Source organism: Chionomys nivalis, chromosome 8 (genome assembly GCF_950005125.1).
Source record: "Chionomys nivalis chromosome 8, mChiNiv1.1, whole genome shotgun sequence".
Lineage (NCBI taxonomy): Eukaryota > Metazoa > Chordata > Mammalia > Rodentia > Cricetidae > Chionomys > Chionomys nivalis.
In genome coordinates, this window is record NC_080093.1 from 26748055 (window position 1) to 26775246 (window position 27192).

The window sequence follows — 27192 nt, forward strand, 5'->3', positions numbered from 1 at the left end:
CCAACTCTCTGAGCCCCTGGATAGACGCTTATAGAATGAGGAATGCCTCAGTGGAAGGAGCCCAGGAGCCTAGCTAAGTGCATCGTTTTCTTTAAGATATTAATTTCATGGTAGTTCTGAGCAATGGAAATTCCTAGTGTACATTAGCCACACTCTGGGACATTTTGATGTATAGAAACCAAGGTAACTACAGCCGAGGAATGGATTTCAGTGGCACATGATTGACAGCTAGAAACCAGAGCTGTGGAAGAGGAGGGAACCTCGGTGGCGAAAGCAGTTTTTGCAGCTACTTAGGAGGAACATGAAACCTTTGGTTCCGCAAACCTGAGAGTGACCAACACTCCCTATGCTTGAAGCTTGAAATTGTTTGATTCGATAGGTTGTTCCTTGAAAAGCTATATTTAAATTAAATTCTTTTATAAATTACTCCAATTGCTGTTTCTAAATCTCAGTAGGATCTCACTACTTGCATAAATCTTTGATTTTGCTGTGTAAATCCTGTGTGTAAATATATTTTTATGAATCACACTGACTTATATCAAACTCCTGAACTGGTTATTTCAGTTGATGCATTTTCTGACTCAGAAAATGAATACTATGCTACCTCCGCCCCCTGCTTGTGTAAAGACGAATTATTTAGCCCCATTTCCCTTTCCATGCCTGTAATAGTTCCTTTACAAACTATACTGAGGTATAGGCAGAGTGTCACAAATACGTATTTTGAGAAGCTTAAGGTTTGTAGGATTTCAAAGTGTTTGCCTGTAGGAAGTACAGCTTAGAATAAAATAAGCATTGGAGAAACCAGGCTTGTCAGTCACGTGGGCCTCTCTTCTTCAAGGGAAGGAAATCAATGAAGCTTTTCACCTGGAAGACGTGAGTGACTGTTGTCTGACAACCTGCTGATCCTTTGCTAGTCTGTTAGGAACCAACCTCCACCTGAATCCCTTCCAAATCCCAAGAATGATTAGGCTCTAAATGTCTCTCAGTGGATTTGACCTCATCCCCATAAACTTTGTATCCTTCATCAATAAAATTTATCCGTATGCTCATCACAGATCCTTCCCCTAGGCCCTAGCCTGAGCTGAGTTTATCAGCCAATAGAACTCACTCTTACTGAGGCAGTCACAGGTGCTTTGCACTTTGCTGGAGTGCGTCTGTGTGGCTATGTCTAAAGCTTTGTTGTCACCATTGTCGCATGGAAACCTTTTCCCAAACTTTTACTCTGCATCAATGTGTAAATGGATTTTGACCCAGCGCCTGCAAAGATGTTGCTGCTTGAGTTTATTCTTTACCTGGTGTGGATGTCTCCCCGCCAGCAGTGAGGCTTTCAAGGGGAAGGAGGCTGTGCTGATAATGTGCCTACAAGTCTCTTCTTTGCTACTTTGGATATGTAGTTATTAGTTCTTAAGATAGGACTTAGCCCCACTTTCTTAGTTATGTATGCTAGCTAACTTTATTACATAGACCTGATGGCATTTTATCTATGGTTTAATACATTTATAGCATTTGTTTGCGTACCACCTTCTTTATGTACATAACAGGACTCTATTTACACAACATCTTCTCTGTGTATTTTGTAGGATTTTGTTTGTATTATATTCACTAAGAAGCATATTCAGGGGCCGGGGAACAGGCCTGGTCAGTGAAGTGGCTGCTGTTGAAGCATGAGGACCTGAGTTTGGAGTCTAAGCACCCACATTAGGAACCCTAGGGCTGGGGGCTGAGTGAACAGATAGATCCCTGGAGCAGCTAGCTGAACTTTTCAGCTCCAGGGTCAGTGAGAGATCCTATCTCCAAAAGCAAGGTCGAGAGTCATAGAGGCAGGTGCCTGGCATAAACTTCTGGCTTTCACATGTGCATCTGAGAATGTGTGCACACACACATACACACATGCAGACCACACCCCTTTATCTTTAGAAACTCAGATGATAGCTGTTAGTTGTTTATTTTTAAACTCTGTGTCTGCAGCACAAGCTCTCAGACACACCTCTGCAGTTGCCACTCCAGGCTGGGCCTTAGTGTGGTCCATGGATGTATTCAGGAGATTAAGAATGTAATTGGCTCAGCTGTTTATGGCAATGTCATCTGTACGTTACTACCTCATTCTGTCTAAATGGATCTGGCTTCCAAGCAGCACAGTCTGCCGGGTTGTAGTCGATTCCTCACTGAGAACTATAGTAGACACTTTTCTCGGTACTCCAGTGAAGAGGATGGATGACAGTGGACCATGATGTGGTTGTAATAAAAATGGCCCCATAGGCTCATGGACTTAAAGCTCGCTCACCAGAGAGTGGAACTTTTCAGAAGGATTAAAAAGATTTGGAGGTGTGGCCTTGTTGGAGAGGGTGTGTCACCGGGTGTGGGCTTTGAGGTTTCGAAAGCCAACGCCCAGCTATTGGATCAGGATGTGCCTTTCAGCTACTTGAGCACCACGCTTGCCTGCTGCTGTGTTCTCTGCCATGATCATCATGGAAGAAGCCTCGGAAACTGTAAAGCAAGTCCCCAATTAAATGCTTTCTTTTTTATGAGTTGCCTCGGTCATGGTGTCTCTTCACATCCATAGGACAGTGACTAAGATAGACCATCAGTGCTAAAGAAACATTTTCAAACGGTTAAAAGCAAGCTGCCAGTCAATATAAAAGGAACATGGCCCACGATTTTGTAACTGGGACTTTCAGGGTGAAAGCTGAGGCTATGGCAGCCTTAACACACCAGCCTTGGACACCTTCCCCAGTGTGACAATTACAGACATAAGTGATGGTGAGAAGCAGAGGAGGATTCATTAGTGTGGCCACATTGGGAAGAGGAACAAATGACCCTGAATCTTATTTTAAGAGTAGCGATGTTTAAAATGGAGGAAGAATTGGAGCCAGGGGCAAGAGGAATGCATAAATACACAGTCCGGGCAGGGCATGGTCTGATGGGTAATTGAGCTTTGTTTCTGCAGTCTCTGTATGAAGGGACTAGTCTGTTTCCCACAGGGTCCTGTTCCAGACCAGGCCTCTTCTGAGGCTTCCCAGTCAGGGATAATTGCTCTCCTCTGGGGTGGGGAGGTGTCAGTCTTCAAGGTGCTGCCATCCTGGATCCCAGAAGACTCAAGAGGGAAGGCAAAGGAGAGTCATCTGTTTGTGGTTTACAGACAATGTAAAGGAGACACCAGACTGAAAATAGCGGTCAGAGGTCTAGCTTCCATCCTCTGTCTGGTTACCTGTGAACTCAAGCGAGGAGTTGTAGCTTTTTTCAGCAAAAGCTGCTTCTGAGAAAGTCTGCTCCAGTTCTGTTCAGCTTAGGTAATGTGAAAATTAGAGGAGAATTTGAGGAGCTAGAGAACAGCCCTGTTATATTTGGGGTTATTTTTCTTCCAGGCATCTCTAGCAGACATCGTTTCTTTACAGTGCTGTAGGAAAGAAGCACTTAGAATTACTCTCTGTGAAGTAGTGCGTGGCCTTACGGGCCAGCCGATCGCAGAGGCCGCTCTAGTTAATGTCTAAAAACAAGCACTCAAGGGGCTTTCTTGCCCATGTTCAAGTCTTAGACAGTTTTTTTTGAGACATCATTTAAAAATATTTTTTGAGCAGTTTCATTCACTGAATAGTTATAGACTTTGGGTCTGAGCTAACGGCTCTTTCTTTTTCACTGAAGCCTGAACAGGAAGTGTCCAGGAGAGAGAGGTACAATTCCATTGTCTTGTATCGTGACCACACCCTTCACCCCACACAGTGTTGCAACTACTATAGCCAAAGCTGCAGCACCATTTTGACTTAGGGATTTCTGCTAATAATCACATAAGATTCTCTGGACTTCTTAGTTTCTTTAAGAGAGAGAGGCAGGACACTGAGTATAATTATATTTTTAGTGGGAAAAATTAAATACTCTGAGAAGTTCTAAATTATCTACAAATCACTGAAATGATAGACAAATCTATTAGTTGTAATTATGAAATCACGAGGATTACCATGTGGCAACCACACAGTAGAGAATACTTTCCAGTTGTATAAAACTATTTGTGTCCCTTTGTTTGGCAAGAGGACTAATATATTAGGGCCATTGACTGCATTCTATAGGTGAGACACCCGAAGCACAAGGGAGAGACATTGAAAGAATAAAGCTGTATTGTTTTAAAAATTGACCTATGTGCTGTAAGATGTTTCTTCTAATAGCTTAACTAACATGGCAATAGTAAATTTAACTTAGGTTTTTTTTTTCTTTTAAATCATTAGCTGTGTATTTTAGGTATTTTCTCGGTTGCAAAAGTCATGTTGTATTTTGCTGTAGAAAAGATTAGGATGTAAGGATGTGGATCTGAGGATCCCAGACCAAGAACAGACGGGACCGTTAGTTTCTGTGCACACTTGGCCTGTGACATTAAGTGTCCCTCAGGACCTTTTACCATGCATCTAGGTTCTTGTAGGCTTACTCATATCTGGCTCTTGAGGCAAAGAGTCTCATTGTGGATCCCATCCTTTTAGAAACCATGCCTTTTGGCCATTTCATAAAGGACTCTTTTTTTGAGTAACTAATATTTTCAGGTTTAGTCAGTTGTGTCTGTGCGTGTGATTGTATCAGACAGTGCAGCAATGGCAGTTGAGAGACATCTGGATCTGAGGGTGTAGTAGAATTCCCCAAGAAGAGTAGGTGAGCCATACCCTGCATACTACTTGAGAGAATTTGTCGATTTTTGGTTTGAAACATTTTCTTTAATGTGCCTTGAGAAAGAATTTTACATATGCACACACACTTTTATGGGGTGGAGTTTTGGGGAGAGTGCCCAGGTCTGAACCAGTAAACGTGTGCTCTGGCCCTGAGATAATCCTCTCAGCCATTTCATTTTCAGCGTGTCCGGGGCAAACAGGAATTGTTAGTTCATCTTACGCTCTGAACTTGTTTGCTATCTTTGCCCTTCTGAGGAACACAAGTGTTTTTGTGTGTGCCATTGGCACACTTTGTTATGGTAGCTTGGCTTGCTAATTCTTGTGGAATTTTCTTTTGAAGATGTTACTTCAAAGTATTTCAAAAGCACTTTAAATGACCAGGTTCTCATTGTTCTTCTGATTTCTGGTAAACACCTATTCTTCTCCATGTCTTAAAAGAACTTGGCTTCAAAAGACAAGACTCTTAGATTTGTTTCTACGATAGTTATTAAGTCACTGGACTGTAGGCTTTGGGTTATGGGGTAGGATATATAACTTGTGTTCTGGGGACTTTCTGGCGAGGGACACAATGTCACTAATTTCAAATGGAAGCTACTTAGACTATAATAGATAAGGGTTGGTATGGAAAATGAAAATAATCTACAATTTTTAATCCTTTTTTTTAAAAAGGGGAGCTGTAAAATAGAAGATACTAATATTCAAATGTAACATGGAGGTAATTAACTACCTAAATCAAAGATTTACTTGTGTGTGTGTATGAATGTGCGCGCACACGTGCGCGCGTGTGTGCGTGTATTTACATATTTATAGCTTGATTAAAAATAATGAAGACCAAATAAGGTCAGGTAGGTAATTTGTTCATTGCTGTGAGTTATTTCTATTACTCTTGCTAGGCCCGGAATGGAGAGAGATGGCAGTCACACAGCAGTATGCTTTTGAAGTACAGATGGTTTCACCAGTGAACTGAGAAACTTGGTTTGCTTTAATGTAACTGATAGCAGACAGCCATGTTGGCATTTACCAGGTGCTGACCGGGATCTGTTGCATTTTAAGCATAAAAGCAGCGTGACGCTTGCCCTGAGGAAACTGTGTTCCAGAGAGCCCAGGAAGGGTATTTTTGGCAGTCCTATTGGCAGAACTTTAAAAGCAACTCACACTACTCCCGTGACATTGGAGACCGGGCATGTTACTGAGGTCACTCTAGCAAGATATGGTGCTGGAAATCATCTCAGATGGTAAATTTCGCAGTGAAAGCTTCAGGAACCAAAGGCACATTTGGGCCTTCAAAAGATGACATAGGGATTGAGCTTTTGCTTCCTTGAAAGGCCAGTGTTGATAAGAACAAACCCCTTTGAGATCACAGATAGAAATTCCAAGAACAAAAGCCAAATACATATTAAAGATTCTATGAGGCCAATTGACTGATTAGAATTTCATAGTTCTGGAGCCAAATTATCTTGGGCTTTTGTTAGCTCCCTTAATAGCTAGCTTGTCATTGCCCACCTACATGTTTGACCGTACCTCCTTGTGATCATTAGGCAAACCATTTTGGAATATACTTACATGTTCCTAGCTTCATGTGTGGCTCCCTTTCGTTCTACAACTCTGCTTACTACTTTAGAACATGGTATTTGGGGCTGCCTGATTTCATTTTCCCGAGCCATGGTCATCCATATTTGGTTCACTATAGAAGACCCTGTTCTTCATGCCATACCTAGCAGTTTCCATCAGTGAAGCACAGAAGAATGTTTCTTGGCCTCGCGGTCTTGGCTCATGGGTTCAGATGAGACCCCCAGCAGGGAGTAGTCATGTTTGCTGATGTTGTTTGTTTACAACATGGTGCTGTCAGTTTGTCACCTCTGTGTGTCCCCACCATCTGCCCAGTGAAGTGCTGAGGTGCCTTTTCCTTCCTGGAACCTGCTCACTTGATAAGAAGGAGTGCTCCAGGGTACATTCCAGCCTCCGCTGCTTCCGGGCTTTCGTCAGCGTGTGTCACCCAGAACATTTCTTCACCAGTTCCTGGAACACAGTCCTTCCTTAAGGGTGCGTCCTATCTTGCTTGAGTCCCCATGGCCCCAAATCTTTTCCTTCAACTCCTACATTTTAGCAGATTGCAATCGCTAACTCTGTCTTCCCCTTAGGACATCACTGCTCACAAACCCTCCAATCAACTGTTCTTTCCTGAGGGAAAAGGAAGGAAAGCCAGATTTAGAGGCAAGCTGAGAAGGGGTACACCATGGGGTACTTGAGAAAGTTGTGTGCTTTCTTTTACAACACAGCCTAGCCCCTCAGAGAAGAGAGCACTCTGTTTCCCAGGAGAAGCCTGGCTTTCTGGGAATTCTGGCAGTTTCAGGAAAGCTTGGGAGAAGACACCCAAGTCCTCCCTTGCATGTTCTCTTGGTTGGTCTCAAACAGCTAATACCACGCACTGAAGGGGAGATGAAGGCACCGGGATGATTTTCCTGTGAGGAGGGCTGGCAGCAGGAATCTGTGGGCGAGTGTAGACTAGCAGCTCTCAACCCGTGGACCGTGACATTCTTTGGGGTCACATATCAGATATCCTGCATATCCGATATGTATATTACAAACCACAGGAGTAGCAAAATTATAGTAGCAACAAAAATAATTTTATGTTTGGGGTTCATCACAACTTGGGGAATTATATTACAGGCTCACAGTGTAAAAAAGGGTGAGAACCACTGCTCTAGAGGGAGACTGAATTTTGCAGCCTAGAGAGTCAGAGACTATACCTGGAGTGTTTTTTTTTTTTTTTTTTTTTTTTTTTTTTTTTTTTTTTTTTTGGTTTTTCGAGACAGGGTTTCTCTGTGGTTTTGGAGCCTGTCCTGGAACTAGCTCTTGTAGACCAGGCTGGTCTCGAACTCACAGAGATCCGCCTGCCTCTGCCTCCCGAGTGCTGGGATTAAAGGCGTGCGCCACCACCGCCCGGCTACCTGGAGTGTTTTTACACCTTAAGAGAGATGGCAGAGTTGTAAAGGCCCTTCTTCACTTATTAGAGAGACAGAAGGGAGGTCCCAGCTAACCTGTCTTCACTGGGGTGCTAGTGGCCTGGTTAACCTGTCTTCATATTTTGTCTTTTATGTTTTTTAAAGTCAGACTCTTAATTTACACAATGTATTGCTTGTAAGAAAGATTTTTCAGCTTTTTAAAAATTGTTTTAATAAAGTACAGTCTTAGCGGGAAAATGTATTTGAATTGCTCTTATGCTATTCCTGCTGTCTATATTTTCGATGTCTAATTACACATCATCTCCCTCCAAGAACGAATAACTGAAATTGGCTTGCATCAGGCTGCAGAAACAAAGCATGCTTGCTGCATTTCCACACCATCTCTGCATGGCACATAATGGTGACACAATGCCACTGCCTCTCAGGGTTGCTTCTGAGCCACTGCCTGTGGCTAACCAACTGACCAACCAGCCAGCCGATCAGATTGCCATCTTGGCACTTCCTGATGAAGGAAGATTTGAAAGGGCCGGCCCTCCAAATGTAAAATGGATTCTTGCACGTGTCCTACAAAGACCTGTAAGCTTTTATTTTTTCCTTCCTCAACAGTGGCTCTTATGTCCACTCCTTTCTGCTCTTGGGTCTTTTCCTACTGTGGGTGTGTTTTTCTTAGGAGAAAATCACCAGTAGTAAGCCCCGAGGCATTTAAATATTGTCATACCATAATTCTGAGGAGTACGAGAACCCCCACTTGCAATCTTCTGCCTATCACTGGGTTCATGTCTACAACGATTTCTGCCTTACCTATAATTTTCAAATTATAGTTACATTTCGCCCATCCCTTTCTTCTTCCCCCCCCCCCCAATTCATTCTCCCCATCCATACTCTCTCTCAAATTCATGGATGGTCTCTTTTTCTTTAATTCTTTACACACACACACACACACACACACACACACACACACACCAAAACATCTGTTCATTCTGTGTAGTGTTACTTGTATGTATGTGATCTCAGGGTTGACCACTTGGTGTTGGATAACCAGTTAGGGGGCTGTTCCCCTGGGAAGACCATTTTTCCTGCTGGAACTCAACAGTCCCCAGTTGTTTGTAACTCTTTCTTTTGGGTTGGACCTCCTGAGCGTTCTCCCTTCCATGTTAGTCTGTCAGTGGTGTCATTGCTGTTCAGGTCTTGTTTAGTCTCTCTCTCTCTCTCTCTCTTTAGCTGGATCCTAAGTGAATGTTTAAAGTCATAGCTGCAAGGAGAACTGGGGACTTCCACTCTCTAGCCATTCATCTGTGAATGTCCGGTCTACGGGTTACCTGCTTATCTAGTCCCAGAAAGATTTGTGTCGTCACAAACACCTGCAAGCCTGCTCTTTGGCCATCCTGAGTCTCACACAAGGAAACTCCCCAGGGAGCTCTGACTGTCCTCACAGTTCAGCTGCTGTCCTCACAGGACAGATCCTGAGTGGATCCAGGCCTCCTGTACTTCCTGTCCTCAAGTTCCTTACTAGCAAAACACTTTTACCATCGCACAAGGAAAAGGGACTCCCCCCCCCCCAACACCTTTTTCAAGATCAGAGTCCAAATAACTTGAAACTAGAAGATGGAAGTGTTACTGAATGGTTTGAGACAGTCTGGGAGCTTTCATCATGAAGCCAGAGCTGTCATGGTCATTATAGCCCAAGTAATTCAGCAAGCGTGACTTGGGGCCTTTCCCCCTCTCTCCTGGTATAACCCCAGAGAAGTTGTGTAGCCTCTGAATTGTCTACATCTGATTAGGTTGTGGCTTCAAGGCTTCCTTTAGCACTCTACCTCGTGCTTTTAGGGACTGACAGTCTGCGATTGCAATTGAGGTCCAGTTTTATATTTATCATTGAGGATGCAGGAGAACCTTTTCAAGCACATATCTTGGCCACCACACACACACACACACTGTCTTTTTAAAGTAGTTACTGTTTTTTTACCCCTCAAGTGACATAACAGAAACTTCCCTTTTTTGAACTATGTTCCTGTTTTGACCCTGGTCTTTGAAATCACTTATTATACAAAGGAAATATTAACAGAGGCTTGGCACGTTGTTGGAAGGTGGTGTTCTCGGGGTTCCTCAGTAACTGGTGGTACCTGAGTACATGAGCTGCTGCCCGGGAGGGACACTGTGTGCTTCTGGTGTCTCTTGTTACAGAACGGCTGTAGGAGAATAGTTGGGCCATTTAGCAGGTTTCAGAACTAGGAGGTGGGATGCAGGAAGGTTTCTTTTGAAAGGTCTTCTCCCGGGTACAGAGTGGCTGGTGTGCCTGCTTCACAGAAATGGTCATTGGGTTTGTGGGTAATTTGTAAGAATGGATTCAGAATGACATGAGCCTTCTGATTTGAGTGGTGCTTGGGCAGGGACTACATGTCAGATCCTATATCCAACCATGTGTTTTTATTCCTGTGAACACGAGTCCTTTGTTGATAGCATCAGTGGCCCTGCCCGGTATAGCTTGCCTTACCTGCTAACTCAGTTGCACTGTTTGGAGATTCTTGGTTCCTATGGACTGGAGGGAACCAACTTCAGCGTTTGCTCTGGGACTTGGAAGACCAAGTGGAGCGGTGCATTAGTAACTTGGTCTAGCTTACACCACATATAAATTGTGTTATCTTTACTATAGAGTTTGTTGTTGTTGTTTACTTGTAGAAAGGAAATCACCCCCCTTTGGCAGTCTCCTTATTCTTATTTTCCTCTTTCCCCCCCATGTTATATTCAACAGTTCAGTCTTGCTTCATGATGGGAAGGCCCTTTCCCTGCTGTCTATCATGAACAACACCCCATCATAGTCTCTGGAGATCCTGCCATTGGCCACCCATCAGCCAAAGCACTTTCATCCTTTGCATGACAGCATATTCCTGAATAGGATTAGCTCTCAGCCAGCTATTGGTCCAGTTATGTGGATTCTCATACTCGGACACTTTTCTGAGTAATAAGGATCCCTGTATCTGCCTCTAGGCAGAACCTGTGTGTTCAAAGCCAAGCTTCCTTCCTTCCTTCCTTCCTTCCTTCCTTCCTTCCTTCCTTCCTTCCTTCCTTCCTCCCTCCCTCCCTCCCTCCCTCCCTCCCTCCCTCCCTCCCTCCCTCCCTCCTTCCTTCCTTTTTCCTTTCTTTTCCTTTCCTTTCTTTATTGTTTTTCTGTTTGTATGTGTGACAGTAATAAAAATGTTTATTAATTTTTAAATGTGGTTTATTTAATGTATTTTGTTATAAGAGGCCTCTAGTTAGTTCCTGGCTGCCCAAGACCCCCAAAACAATCACACAGAAACTATATTATTTGCAATACTGCTTGGCCAATAGCTTAAGTGTATTGCTAGCTAGCTCTTACATCTAGAATTAACCCATTTCCATTATTTTATATTTTACCAGAAGGCTCATGGCCTACTGGCAAAGTTCCATGCTTCTGTCTCTGGCAACTATATGACACCTCACTGACTCCACCTTTTTTCTCCCAGCATTCAATTTAGTTTTCCCCACCTAGCTAAGTTCTGTCTTGCTACAGCCCAAAGCATTTTCTTTATTCATTAACCAATAAAAACAACACATAGAGAGAAGGACCTCCTACACCATATTTATTTTGAGACAAGGTCTCAATTTGTAGGTTAGGTTGTTCTTAAATTCATTCTGTTGCCAAGACTGGCCTCAGACTTAAGAGTTCTACTCAGTTTTTTGAGTGTTAAATTTAAATTAAAAATAAGCATGTGCCACTGTGCCAGGCTGCCATTTTTAAAGGTACCGTCTCTCTGTAGTATTTTGATTCACATACATGTATCTTAAATTTCATTATTCATACATACATGTTGAAAAGGTCATGTTTGATTTAGTTGAAAAAATCTCCTGAAGCAGGGCAAAGAAGCATGTTTTGTCCAGGGTTCACATCTGTGTACAGGTTCTTCAATCACGGGCACCTCCATGTGCCCATGCTTATTCCATGTAGCTGCTGTTGATCGTGTTATGATACAAAGGAGTCTATAAACATCTCACTATCCTTTTCTGCCAGAATTCTAATCTTTACAGTTTGAAAAATGTGCTTGCCCATCATGTCAGTTTCAATAGTAAGTTAGCAGTTAATCTGAAGGGAAAGGGGCTGTGTCATTAGGTCCTTGCCTGGAAGTCTGATGATGTGTCCTCAGACGGGTCTGGAGTGCTCTGCTTGTTTGCCCAACCACAAACCTGGTCTTTCTACCAAAATAACTGGGGTGAAGTTGTCAAGGAGGGAAGGACATTTATTTCTCAGTGGGCAGATAAGGAGGGGGTAGTGATGACCTTGTTTTTTCCTTTTAAAGCAGCTCGTTGTATGAAGAATGTACTTTAATTTACTTATTTTTCTCCTAGACTGGATGGAAGACTGATGAAGAAAAGTAACAGCATGACTGAGGTAAATGGATGTTTAATTCTTTTATGTTCTAGTGTCTGTCTGTCTTCTGAGATGTTCTACAGAAACGATCATGGCCAACGTGAATATATAAAGACTGTGAGTACTACAGATGACACAGTCAAACACATATTCCACTTAATTTAGTTATATATGTATATTGAACAAGCACGTATTTTTACAAAAAGTCCATAAAGTCCGAATGGCAAACAGTGAACAGGCCATACTACAATGTGTGAAGTGCAGTCAACACTCTGAAACATGACTCTTACGATGAAAATGCTGATGCAACCTATCAATTACATATCTGAAAGAATAGTAAAAATACGTGCTTTCTTATAAAACCCTTGACCACCAGCCCAGGGGTCTTATGAAGGCATTTTCTTAACTGAGGTTCCCTCCTCTCCAATGCCTTTAGCTTATGTCAAATTGATATAAAACTATCTACCACAATGATTAATAGTTTCCCATCTTCCCCTTTGACTAAAGATAGACAATTTAGTTCTTTTGGTTGTATTTTCTGGTATTCATGTATGTTTCAAAATAGAGAAGATGCTTTAAGTGTTACTTTAGTGGCTTTTTCAAAAATGTTAGTTATCTGTTCTATTTCCTGATGAAGATTTAAAGGTGACCTTTGACTGCTGGGATTCACTTGCCATTCCTACCCCCACCCACTTTTCTTTTACTTATCTTCTTCCTCCACCTTCTCCTTCTCTCCTTTTATGAGGGGTGGGGGGAGACTGTGGGCTTTCCCTGACCTCAAACTTAGAGTCTTCCTATCTCAGCCTCTGGGACAATTAGATATGTACCACCATGTCCAGATTTCCATTTCTCTTAGTGCAGCTGTGCTCTAGACTGTATTTAAGTATTAATATTTGCTGGGTTGTGATAATTATTTGGTTTTGGCTGAGTGTTTTGGTATATGTTGTCATGTAACAGCCATTCTGCTTCCTATTTGGCTGCATGAGATGTTTTAAGCCTCTAGGAAATGGTTAACACTTTTCTTTATCCCAAGAAATTCCATGCTGGGGGCTCCCTTCCACAGTCCCTCTTTCCTTTTTCCTCCCTTTTTCTTCTTCTTTCCCCTCCTCCTCCCTGCCTCACTTTCCCTGATATTTGTAGTTTTTCACTTAGCATCAGTTTGGTGACTTTCTTGCTCTCTTCTGTCACAAAATTAGAAATGATGGGTCAGCTATTTCTTACATTGTATGATTCTGATCAGCTCATCTCTCTACCATTTTTCCTTTCTCAGAACTCTTTGATTACGCTGGACCCATTTAGATAATCCAGGATAATCTCTCAATTCCTCTTTTCCTATGATTAATAAAATGTGAATCACATCATTTACCCTCTTAATCATGTTTAGTATGAGGTAGGTAGTGTTAATTTACGTCTTTTATGTAAAGGATCTTGAGACTTTTTTCATCTTGGAAAATCATTACTTATCTATGGAGTTCCTTCTCCCTCTCCCTAGCCCCTGGAAATTATCTTTCTTTCTTTTCCTTTGTCCCTGAAATCTGTTGTCTCTTTGAGGCTAGTTGCTTCTTAATGACCTGACCGTTCGTGCATGTAGCAGCACATGATAGAATCTTCTTTCTGAGGGCTGAATAGTATTCCACTGACAAGGCAACCATATTTTCTTTACCCAGTTATTTGTCAGTAGACATATAGTATGGTGTTTTTTAACCTTGGCTATTACTAAAACTGTCATAGTGAATACTGATATGCAAATATCTCTTCAAAATCTTATTTTCAATTCTTTCAGATATACTTCATAAACTAGATCATACGATAGTTCTCTATTTAACTTTTGAGAGATTGTCTGTGTGTGCTCCATACCATTTGTACCATTTTACATTTCTAAGAGGGTACAAGGGTTCCAGTTTCTCCACAGTCTTGTCAACACTTGTCATTGTCTGTTTTTGCTAATTGCCATTCTAATATGTAGGCGGCCACATTTGATTTTGCTTTTTGACTTGCTTATACCGATTAGTGATGCTGAACATCTACTCATGTACAGTTGACCATTTGTTTATCATCCAGGGAGATGTCTGTGCATAAATTTTTGGTTCTTAGGGTTTTTGTTGTTGAGTGCTAAGAGATCTTTAAATTTGGCTGTTCATATCTTTCATAGTCATGGTTTGCCAGTACAGCCTCCTGCTCTCTAGCTTACCTTCCATTCTGTTGATTTCTTCCTTTGCTGTGCAGAAGCTTTTACATTGGATTTAATCCTGGTCTGTTTTGCTGTTGTTGCCTGGGCCTTTGGTGTCACAACCTGAAGAAGGACTAGTATGGGATTTCTTGTAAGCATCCTTCTTCATCTGTCGCCCAATTTGGGGCGAGTAACTTAAAGGCTACTGGCAGTAGGAATTCCTACAGCAACAACTAAGCAATCTGTTGACAAATTACATGCCTTGAACCTTCGTTCTTGCATTTTCTTCTAGGAATTTTAGTTTTAGATCTTACTTTGTACAGCTCAAATCCATTTTGACTTAATTTCTGTAAATGGTATAAGGTAAGAGTTTTTCTGTAGACTTTTAGGCAGGCTGCCTTTACAGTGTTATTTTGGTCCCTCTGTCCTCAGCCCTGAGGGAACTTCAGTGGCTGTGCTTTGGCTTCTCAGCCTCCACAGTTGCTCTGCTTTCCAGTATGCATAGTGCCCCAGTGTCCCTTATCTTCTGTGGTGCGGCTTTCATTTCTTTTCTTTTAATGGATTTGTCATTATTTTGCTATCTTATCATTTTAATGGCAACTTGAAGGGAAGCAGTGCAGACAGGTCAGTTACTATGGCCATTCACAATCCCAAAGTATTGCTTTTTAAAAGTTAATACTTGGAAGACTTTAAAAAGTACTTTAGAAATAATTCAAATCTATTTCTTTTTCATTTGTTTTATTTATTTTTTAAAATTTATCTTGTGGTGCTGGGAACTGAGCCAAGACCTTGGGCACGCCAAGCAAGTGTTCTGCCCCTCGGCTTCATCCCCAACCCGCTTGCTTTCTTTTCGGTAGTCTTTTGACATGTGATGCACCAGGACCCAAAGCCAACAGTAGCAAATTTACTTTCCAACTGTTATTTCGACATCAAGGTAAACTAAGACTTTTCCCATATGAAGCAATATGAATTTATTTCCTCTTCTGATTTATTATTTTATTTTTAGTGAAAGTTTGAATTTGTTATTCCCTTTTTATTGAGATAAAGCCATGGGGCTTTGGCTTTGGGCTTATAGGCTGTGCATTACTTTTATTAAGAGGTAGTGTTCTTTATATAATAAATGAGTGTGTATCTCTGTATTCCCACTAAGCTGTAAGTGAATGCTGTTTACCATGGAAGGGGATTAGGCTTTAAAATTTTGTCTCATATTAGTTGAGACAGCTGCTACTTTTTGACTGTTTATGGCTGTGGTAGGTTGAACATGCTTTTTTCTTCCTTTCTTTATTTCTCTCTCCTTCTGTGTGTCTTTCTTTTTTCTTTTCCTGTGTGTGTCTGTGTGTGTGTGTGTGTGTGTGTGAGAGAGAGAGAGAGAGAGAGAGAGAGAGAGAGAGAGAGAGACTCACTATGTTGTGTTTGCTCTGGAACTTGCTATGTAGACCAGGCTGGCCTCAGCTTACAGAAATATGCCTGCGTATTCCCCACAAGTGCTGGGATTAAAGGTGTGCACCACCATGTTGGACTGAACATGATCGCGTACAAGAGGCCAGCACTAGGTTCTAAGGAACTGTCAAGAGGGTGACTGCTTTTGCCCTTTGAGTTGTTTATTCCCAGCTGGGCTGTGACTCAGCAGTAGAGCGCATGCCTAGCATCTGGGACGTTCTCACTCAATCTCAGCCCCACAAAGGAGGGAGCAGCTCAGCATGTTAGCCTGCCCAATGCCCTGGACATTGGGTTCAGGAGTGGCTTCTTGAACATTTGAGGTTGAGGCTTAGAAAGGCCTTGGATTCATCACGGGTTTCATGTGAACCTCAAAAAGATTTAGATCGAGGCTTAGAGATTCTAAACGGGAAGGAAAAAGGAAGAAGGGAGGTGAGTGTCTTAGTCAGTATTTACAGCTCCGTAGTGATACCGCGACTAAGGCAATTCACAAAAGAACACATTTGATTGGGGTCCCGCTTAGATTTTCAGAGGATGAGTCCATGAGCTTCATGGCTGCCAGTGAACCGGAGCTGAGAACTCTCATTTTATCTTCAAGTTAAAGATAGTGAGAGATAGAGATAGAGAGACTGGGCCAGGTATGGGCTTCTGAAACCTCCACGTTCACCCCCCTCCCCAGTGACACACTTTCTCCTATAAGACACCTCTCAATCTTTCCCAAACAGTTCCACTAACTGCCGGAGTTATTCTCGTTCAAACCACCACAAAGGTTAAGGACTTAGTTTTTAATTAAGAAAAGATGTGTTATATCTGTTTTATGTTAATAATAATGAAAACAGCACAAAATAGAAAAGCTGAAGCTAAGGGGGTAGAGCAGGACTATTGGAATGTTTTATTGTTGTTTTCAAATTATTACCCATCATAGTGCTATTATTTCTGTTGAGCCGTTCTCCTGCATTTGTAAGGTTCTTTTAGCTTTGGAATTTTACGATGCTATTTCAGAGTTAATCTCAAACTGTCTAAGATCACCTTTGGGTCCCTAGTAATGAATCCCATTATCTGGGTGGGAAACATGATACCTGGCAAGACCTGCCTCAGAAAGCACACATGACAATTATCATAAAAGAACTGGTTGCTAGAATCACCTGGCATGCCTACCCGGATATACAGAGTTAGGCACCGTGTCCTGTGGGAATGGGGCCAGTGCTTAGGACTGGAACATGTCAGTCTGTTCTCTAACCTGAGTGTTACTGTTAGCTCTGACTCAGTCCCTTCCTTTATAGCCCTTCCCATTGCCTGTGGGATAATAAAGAATCAGTGAGCTTGACTCTGGCCAGGTGTTGCTGGGGAATTTCTGGCCGGACACTGCGTTGATGTCTTTTCTGGGAACAGAGCAGTTTAAAATCTCAGCAAGTGTGTGCCCTCCAAATAAACTTTTATTGGCTTTTGAACTTAACCCTAGTCAACACTGGCACTCTCTGGGCTCAGAATCTGTGATGTGTTCTATACTCCTTGGTCTCTGGGCTCTGATCTGTGCTATGGACTGTACTCCATGGTCTCTGGGCTCTGATCTGTGCTGTGGACTGTATTCCATGGTCTCTGGGCTCAGGATCTGTGCCGTGAACTGTACTCCATGGTCTCTGGGCTCAGGATCTGTGCTGTGGACTGTACTCCATGGTCTCTGGGCTCGGGATCTGTGCTGTGGACTGTACTCCATGGTCTCTGGGCTCGGGATCTGTGCTGTGGACTGTACTCCATTGTCTCTGGGCTCTGATCTGTGCCGTGGACTGTACTCCATGGTCTGGAAATGGCACTGTGTGCTGCCACCTCCTTTTGAAGCTGAATTTAAGAATGTGTGTTTAATTCTTGAGGAATTTTCAACACTTACTATTTTCATCATTTGTGGAGATGGTTGTTATGAGACCTTATTAAAAGTGCTTCTATTTCTGATGCAGGCTCTGCTGTGGTATCTGGTTTCATATTTATCATCCTGTCCTTTCTGTGTGAACCTAGTGAGGCTGATACTGGAGAAGAAGCGATAAGGTTTTTCTAGAAATCTTACGTAGTTCACAAACTTAGTTCAGCCATTAAATCCATTTTAGCAGAGGGCCCCTGGAATTGCAGTTTATCGTAGTCTGGGAGAGAAACCTAGCACTGTAGATATAACCAAGTGAAAAACAAGACATCCACGTAGATACCATGCATTGACTCAGATTGTTGACTCTCAAGAGGTTGTCCTGGAGGACTTAGACTTGGAACTTAGGGACATGACATTCATTCTGTTTTATGTTTATTTTAAAAATTAGCTTAAAAGCCTATATATTTAGGCTTTTGGAATGTTAATGAGTTAACAATAACTATTCATCCTGATAAATATTTTAATCATTGTTTTTTTCCTTCTTACCCCTGGTACTGAGAATTGAAACGAGGTGCCTCTTCCATGACAGGGAAATACCCTATCACCAAGCCACTTCAAGCCCCATAGATGAATATTTTAGTTTGTCATCAAAATCCCGGGAAAATCTTAGCTGCTCACTGAGAGACCAACCTGAGGCTTGTGAGGTGGTGAAGTTGCCAGAGATCATGTCCTTAGAAGATGAAGGAGCCCAAACTTGATCGGAGACCCATCTGATTTCCCAGACTGCTTAGCTCTGCCTCGCTGACTGCACACAGAGGTGACAGCCACCCCTGGGAATTTTCTTGCTTATCACATCCACACAAAGGCATTCCAAAGCTGTGGTGTGGTGACAGCATTCTCCTTGGAGCAGTGGGGACTTCCTTCTGGATCGGGGGCTTCCTTAGAGCAGGGTCGTTTCAGTTTAGACTCGGAGGGTGTGTCTGCCTGTGAGGTGTGCTAGGCTAGTTCAGTCTTCTCCGTAGGGCGCATGCTGTCATTCCCAGTGCTCGGGAGGCAGAGGCAGGAGGATCTCTTTTGAGGCCAGCCATGGTCTAAGATGTGAGTTCCGGGACAGCCAGGGCTACGTAAAGAGGCCTTTACTCCAACAAACAAACAGAACAAAATAAGAAGAAAATTAAAAACAAGTCAGCTTGTTTTAGTGGTTGCATCAGTAGAGGGACGGGACTAGGATTTGACCAAGCCATCCCTCAGTGAAGGACAGCTCTGGCAGCGGTGTGCAGATTTCAGAATTTTATCTCATATGTCTGTCATTGCCTAAAGAAAATGCCCCCCTCCCCCTTACCACCCTTCCCACTCTTCCTTCCCATTCCCAATCTATAATTTTTTGGACATGGGCTGTATTTCCCTTGTGCTGTGGTTAGAGGTGTATCTCGCCAAGCTCAGTCGTTTGCTCTGAATGGGACTCTAGAGTTTTGCTATGCAGATTTTAAAGAAAATTTAAGACTATGGTGGTGCATGTTTTGTTCTCAGCGTTCAGAAGGCAGAGGCAGGCAAGTCTCTGATTTTGAGGCCAGCCTGGCCTGTTATTCGAGTTCTACGACAGTCAGGGCTATCAAACAGACATTTACTCAAACAAACAAACAGAACAAAATAAAAAGAAAATTAAAAAGCCCTACTTAAAAGTATTTTGGTGTAGAGGCTTCCATTCTTATATCTATGAATAGGTATGCTTTAAAAAAAGAGACGAAATTAAAATCACAAATCTTTCATATTTATTTTACCCTATACAATGCATGCATTTCTTCTACATGCTTAAATATCCTTTGATAATGTGTTCTTCGTGGCACAAAGTCTTCCATGTTCCATGTGGCTAAAGAGTAAATGATCTGCCTGGTATTAGGTAGACATACTTCTTAGCCACTTGAGGTCACACTGGAAAGAGAGTATCGGGTGAGGGATTTACAATTGCCACGATTTTCATCTATCTTGTTGTTGGTGGGTTTTTTGTTTTTTTTTTTTTTTTTTTTTCAAGACAGGGTTTTTCTGTGTAGCTTTGGAGCCTGTTCTGGAACGCTCTTTTGTAGAACAGGCTGGCCTTGAACTCAGAGAGATCTGCCTTCCTCTGCCTCTCCAGTGCTGGAATTAAAGGCCTGTGCTGCTAATGCCTGGCTTAGAATGGTGTTTTTTTAAACTAGGGTATTTTGGAACCTCTGTTTCTTTCTTTGAGGTGGGCAGCCAGTCTATGACCCGAAACCTCTCATATCTTATTCTTAAGTAGTTCAGCCCTCTTTTTCACTGTGCTATTTAATTAAAACTCTTCACATCCTCTTTTGTTGTTTAAATATTTTCCACAGTTTAACCCTGGTTAGGTCAGTAGCCCCCACTGGGCGAAGGAAGCCTCAGACCTCTTGAGAGTTCCTGTTGTAGGCCTTGGTTAGGGGACAGAGGTCAGCCGTCACAATTGGCAGGAAGACAGAAAAAGGAACAGCCGAAACCTGTGTTGTGGGACTCAGTTTAGTGGAAAAAAAGATAGTAAGCTCCATATATATGTAAAATACCCGTGTGCTATACCTGATGAGGGTGGGGGAGGGAGAGAGGTGGAGAGACAGAGGTGTGTACTGTGTGTGCCAACAATGCCCTTCCTCATGTGAAGATGGGAGCCATGAAGTCTTGTGTGAGAAGGGACCATCCAGCTATGGACATAAGCGGGGGGTGAGCCTGCTTACATCTGGGGCAAGGACATCCCAGGCAAAGATGTTGAGGAAGTACAGAGCTCCCGAGACTTCCCAAAGGTGCACACAAGCCTAGCTAGCCCAGACGTAGCCACATCAGAATCTCCATTCTCATGAAGTTGCTTGAAGAGGAGCGTTTTCTTCCTCTTAGAAAGGTTCCCAGCACCTGGGAAGAGTTTTATACTTTACAAGCAGTGAAGGCTTAGCTGGCTGGCTTTCAGACCAAAGGAACGGACACCAGATAGGTAGTTAGATTAAGTGTTGCACTCAGATAACAGAACCTTATTTTTACAGCTACCCTCCCTAGGGTCAAGAGGTCACTCCAGAACTATTTCTGCCCCTTCTTTTTAAATAAAATGTGATTTTTCTTCAAAAGTTTTAATATTCTTGTTTTAAACGTGAAAATTTGAAAGCCTGACATTCTAGTTTAGTGGAAGGTGACAAAGACTATGGCCTGGGAGGACATGTGTGTAACAGACAGAAGCACGGACACTTTCCTCCATTAGCCCAGAGGCCTTCATCAGGGGTTTTGTGAGTGGAGCCTGCAGAAGGTAATTGACAGGAAGGAGTCTTCCTGATCCAAGACTCCTTTGGTGAGATCAGTGTAAGCACCATTGCCTGCTTGTCACCCTTCCCTCAGGCTGGGGAATAAGTGACTTGTGGCTGTTTCACCCCCATACCTGATGTTGGGGAAGGGCGAGGGCCTGGGTGGGTGATATTGTCAGGGGGAGGGGTCATCCCCCCGCCCCACCCCCTGGCTGATGTTTGTGTGGGACAGGGGAGTTTGGTGATGGCAGGGTGGGATGAGGAGTTCAGTCCATAGGTGCTGCTTTGCTTTCTTAGCCAGGATGAAGAAAAGATGCTTAAACTTTGATATTGGAACATAGTGTTGAGATTTTGATAACTACCATCAAGTGTGACCCTCATACCTATCTTAAGACTCTTAACCAAATAGCTTTGTTGTTTGGGGGATTCCCAGCCATATTTACTGAATTTGCTGGCAGTAGCAATCTCACTGAGTACTAATGTCTTAGTGGTGTTTCACTCTAGAACCAGTGTAGGAATGAGGATCCAGCCACAGTAAGCCTCTGCTCTGTGTGGACTCTTCATTCCAGAAGGATTCCAGTTGTTTCAGAAGGATTCCAGTTAAGGGCATGCGAGAAGCTAAGATCCTGCTAGATTGATTAACATCCATGGGAAGCAGTGAATTTTAAATACTGGGATTCCAAATAAATAAAAAATTGTTTTGTTCCCTTTCTCCTCCTCTCCCCCAAGAGCTTTCCTCTTGTGTAGCTAGAGCTACAATCACACTTGTGACTCTCCTGCCTCCACCTCAGAGTGTTCCATGTCCCACCTTCTCACGAGTTTTTGTCTCGTGTTTATAGCCTCTAATTTGTTAATAGATTATACTTTTAGAGATACCCCAGTTCATGACAGAAGGGAGTAGATGTTTAGAGGTTTATTCGCCCTTGTTCTGGGCATTAACTGTTGGGCGCCAATTTGTAGCATGGAGGCCACTTGTTTGTTTCCCTGCTTCTCAGCCCCGAAAATAATCACACAGAAACCATATTACTTAAGACACTGATTAGCCTATTAGCTCTAGCTTCTCAGTGGCTAACTCTTACATATTAATTTAACCCATTTCTATTAATCTGTGTATTGCTACGTGGCTGTGGTTTACCGGGTAAAGTTCTGGCATCTGTGTCCAGTGGGACTCCATGGCTTCTCTCTTATCTGCCTTCTTCTCCCAGCATTCAGCTTAGTTTTCCCCATCTACCTCTATTCCCTGCGCAGGCCCAAGACAGTTTCTTTATTAACCAATGGTATTCACAACATGCAGAGGGGAATCCCACATCAATTCACACCCTTCCCCATCATCAGCATTTCCTGCAGGGGTGGCACACTTGTGACAGGTTGGCAAGGCAACCTTGTCATCACTCAAGATTATGACCACTGCAAGGAACCACTCAGGCTGTATATTCTTTGGATTGACAGTGACACACAGGGCTGGGTTTGAGGCCACTTGGGTGAAAAAATGAAGACCTTGAAGAGAATGGAAAGGAAGGTCTGGAAAAAAAATAGATGGTTGGGGCTCTGTAGGGCAGGAGCTAGTGTGACTCAGGGAGCTGCAGGAAGTCGGTGTCACATGCTGCTGGGCTGTCAGACTGAACTGAGGACTGCTGTTCCCCTTAGTAACACTGCAGGTCATTGATGGTTTTGAAATGATGGCTGTAAAGGAAAGTGGTAGGAATAGAAGTAGCTCAGGAGACCATGAGAAGATTCCCAAGGATGAGACCCAACCTATCTTCTCTTCTTTGGGGCATGTGCTGCAGTCAGCTTTATTGTGTACGGGGTATCCAGGTGCCCATGGCACTGGGGATGGCAGCGGTTCTCGGTATGGCAGGTTTGGGAAGTATGCAATATACAGTTGCCCAATCCTCTGTGCTTTGGACATGGTAATCACTAAAAAGAAGTTGAGCAAGAGTATTAGCTATTATACAGCATAGTGTCTGTGGGTGACAAAATATTACTGATCATTTCTGAGAGTAGATTTGAAGTAGTCTCACGGCAACAAAAGAAGTATGGAAGTTAATGTATATGTTAATAAGCTTGCTGCAGTCAGTCGCTCACAGGGAAATATAGGCTTAGCAAAGTATCATATTACACATGATAATGATATGTAATTTTTACATATCAGTTGTACAGGTTTATCAAAGTATCATATTACACATGATAATTATGTGTAATTTCTACATATCAGCTGAACAAAGAAGAAAGGAAAATGAGTTACTTTGACTACAGTTAAGAAATGTGACTGGGTAGAGATAGTTACTAAAAAATAAGTTTTCTTAAAATCATTCTGTTCTTTAAAAGTTTTAACTGACTTTGTACTTTTCTGTTATTAATATTGCATGTGTGATTTTTGGAAGGAAAAATAATCATGTATTTTCTCTAAATTTAATTGCACTTTTTGTTTTCATTTTGGGAACTGAACCCAGGGCCTAGAGCACTCCAGGTGAACTCTCTGTCACTGGACTCTTATTCCCTTTTATTATTTATTATATTCCAGCCCTTTTTATACCTCAGTGAGTTTCTTGTCTTTTACCAGACTGAGAGTTTCTCAGTCACAGGGAGTCATCTTTTCTTCATTTCTCTAGTGACTGCTGTCTTACCTGTTGTACTGTAGAAGTTTAAAGATACTACTGACCGAAAGCACTAGAGCATCAGGATTTGTCTTCTGCTTCACTGTTGCATGCCTTTCCTGTCGTGGGGTTAAAAGTGGCCTTTAGATTGACTGCGGAGATGATGGCTCCATGGATAATAGACCTTGGGCAAGCGTGGAGGCCTGCCTGTAACTCTAGTGCTTGGAAGACTAGGATAGAAGATCCCCAGCAAACACACAACACACACACACACACACGTCAGCATGTTAAATAAAATTAAATGAGATCTAAATACAGATTGCTTTTAATTCATATTTTATGAACATTTTAATATGACTGGTTCACAGACTGTTTTGACAGGAAGCTCACAGTTCCTTTTCCTTTTTAAAGAGAGCTAGTGAATTGTCATCTCTCTAGAGGCAGAGGATGCTTCTGTTGGGCATGGTGCCTCACACCCCAAGTTCCAGCTCAGGGGAGGCTCAGACAGGAGAACAGTAAGTCTGAGGCCAGTCTGGGCTGCATAGCGAGATACTGTCTCAATAAAACAAAATAAAATAAATCAAAGTTAGTGAAAACAAAATAAAACAAACTGAAGCCACTAAGAAAGGACATTCCTGTCGCCCGTTCCCATCATGTGCCCGTTCTGTCGGTGTCCCTTTTAACAGGAGTGGGCACAAGTTTGATTGTGTTGACAGGTGCTGGCTCTTCCAAAACCTCAGACACAGTCATACTGAATGGGTTTGTCTTCTTTTGTTCTATGTAATGATACTTTTGTGATTCATACTTGTTGTTTGTGTGTGTCAATGTGTTCCTTTCTGCTGCTTAGTAATATTGCATCTGATGACTGTATCTATTTGCTATTGGTGTGTATTAGGGCGGACTTCAATTTGAAACCATTATGGATATCTTGAACATAACTGCACACTTCTTATTATAAACATGTGTTTTTCTTTCTTGGAGACATGTTCTTAAAGATACCCCCTTGAGGAAATGTGTGACTTTGTACAAAGTTGTCACATAGCATTTGGCAATGAGATGTACATTGTAGCATTCTCGTCAGTAGTGAATGCTTTGCTAATTCTACCATCCACATCCCTGATCCTCCACTTTGTTTTGTTAGATTTTGATGCTAGCCATCTGTAGATGCGGTGTTATTTTGTTGTGCTTTCTCGTGATTTCCTTGGTGGCTAATGATGTTGAAAATGTTTTTGAATACTGCTTTTCATGTCCTCCTTATGAAGGATCTGGCCAAGTCTTCTGCTATTTCAAAATCTGGCTTGTGTGAATCTGGGTGGACGTTTAATGTGTGCCTGGTGTATACTTTGCAATTATTGATTTTTTTTCAGTTTTTTTTTTTGATCTTTGAAAAGGGGGGCATTTTCATCTTCATGAAGTCCAAATGATCACTTTTCTTATTTACCTGTAACGGTTGGCCTCCGTACTTTATGAATACACTTTGGCTTGTTTTCCTGTAAATGGTTTAGTTTTAACTTTTATGCTTAATTGTGTTATCACTCTTATTTCTGTTTAGTCATGAGGCGGTGATTAGGATCCATCTAGTCCTGCTTAGTTCGCTTCAAAGATTATCCTCACACTCACCAATTATTGTATGTGTGTGACCTCTGCTATATTCCTTTCTTTTAGTCATTTGTCCTTATCTTGATCCTGTGTTTATCTGGGAGCTTTTTTTCTTTGTCTCATGAGTGACATAAATTTAATATTTTCTTGTTATTCTCTGTTTTTTTCTTTTCTTTCTTTGTTTCTCCCTCTCCCTCCCTCCCTCCCCCTTCCTCCTTTCTTTCTTTCTTTCTTTCTTTCTTTCTTTCTTTCTTTCTTTCTTTCTTTCTTTCTTTCTTCAGCCTGGCACATCCTTCTCACCTGTTTACTAGGCTGTATCTATTTAAAGAGCATCCATTGTCGACAAGAGCGGGGTTCTATGTTACCTTCTAAGCATATTTTTTAAGGATCTATACATTTCAGTTCTAACATTTAGTCTCTCTTTATTGGCTGCAGTTATTGGCACGGTTAGTATTAGTTCCCTCGCTAAAATTTCTTTTTAATTGGTTCATCCTTTTTTTTTTTTAATTTATTTATTTATTTATTTATTATGTATTCAATATTCTGTCTGTGTATATGTCTGCAGGCCAGAAGAGGGCACCAGACCTCATTACCTCATTACAGATGGTTGTTAGCCACCATGTGGTTGCCGGGAATTGAACTCAGGACCTTTGGAAGAGCAGGCAATGCTCTTAACCACTGAGCCATCTCTCCAGCCCTGGTTCATCCTTTTAAAAATGTTTTTTGTTGTGTCTAGTCGTGTGTGTGTGTGTGTGTGTGTGTGTTTGTACACATGAGTACAATGCCCACAGAGACCAGCGTCATCAGATCCTCTGGTGCTGGAGTTACAGTGATTCTGAGCCCCTGATGTGGGGTGCTGGGACTCACATCAGATCCTCTGAAAGAGCAGTGTGTCTTTTTAATACCCCGGAGCCTTCAGTCTGCCCCAAGAGATTCTTTCTCTCTCCTTTCTCCTCTTTCTCCTTTTTTGAGACAGTGTCTCACTATGTAACCCTGGCTTTCCTGGAACTCACTAGGTAGACCAGAGTGCTGGGATTAAAGACATGCAACAATATCCAGTGTGATCCTGTCTTTTAAGACATTTTTCTAAAATTTATTTTTCTTCTCCTTTTTATTTAATTGAAAAATTCTTTACATTGCATTTTTATTTCAGCTTTTTAGGTATGTCTCTTTGCATCATTATATTTCTATATTTTTTGTTAATTAAAATATCTATCTTAGTAGAATTCCTACCTTGAATTAAGGTGCGGCTTCATGTGAAACTTAAGAAACTTGTAGCGTCTCGTTTCCTCCATACACACGTTGGTTCTCGTTCATTCATATATGCTTATGCATGTATGTCACAGACTAAACAGTGCTCTGACATGCTTTTGATGCACTGCAAAATGGTCAGGAATTTCTTTTGCAAGAATAGTGCAATTTACCATCTCTTTTCTTGTGCCCATTTCTTACCTCAAGACTCCTCTTTTTTTTTTTTTTTTTTTTTTTTAATAGACCCTCTCGTCTGCTCAACATGTCATGGAGTGTTTATCTACTGACCACAAGTTCTCAACTTTCATTTATTTAAGGCTATCATGTCTTCTTTAGTTTCAAAAGGTTGAAACTCCAGCCGATTGACCCCCATACACCTTTCATTTTCTAATACTATTTTTGAAATTGTTGTTGCTTCTTTGGGGCGTCATTTTAGGCGAAGCTTTGTTGTGGGTAACTGAATTTCCTGCTGGGGGGATTGTTATTTGGGCTGAACTTTGAAAGTTCTGGCCATTTTTTTAATAGTTTTTTTCCCCCATATCATCTGTATTTTCCCTTCAAAAAATATGTTTTATTATCAACTAAAATCATGGTTTTTCCCCCAAGTGGCAGAGCATGGGAGACATAGCCATGTACCGGCTGGAGAACATGTGGCCTGCTCTTCCTGCTCTTATGGTATAAGTCTAGGGCCAGTTTCTTTCTTCAACCGGCCATATCACGTTGCCCACACTGCAGGCAGCAAAGCCTCAAAACGCTGTGCAAGATCTGACTGCTGATTTCTACTACCCACATCCTTGCTAAGCAGAGCTGCAGTGACCATCAGAGCTTTCTATTTAATCCAGGTCTGCTTGCCTCTTTTAGACCTGGGCGTTCAACAAGGTACAGTTCTGGAAGTCTGTGCTCAGCCCAGGAAGCAGACATTGCCCCGAGAATGACATGGATACTAACAGTGACGAAGTTCATATCACAGAAATGAGATTTGAAATGATATCACCTG

The 27192-nt window shown here is 42.1% G+C and overlaps 1 protein-coding gene across 4 annotated transcripts in view; it reads left to right on the plus strand.

The window, feature by feature from the left end:
• Positions 1–27192, plus strand: part of Sgms1 (sphingomyelin synthase 1) — a 258840-nt gene that overhangs the window by 125477 nt on the left and 106171 nt on the right. For all 4 annotated transcript variants that reach the window (XM_057778401.1, XM_057778402.1, XM_057778399.1 and 1 more), the window contains one exon: positions 11984–12026. The gene's annotated coding sequence lies outside the window, so the exon portion shown is untranslated. The remainder of the gene's footprint in view (positions 1–11983; positions 12027–27192) is intronic.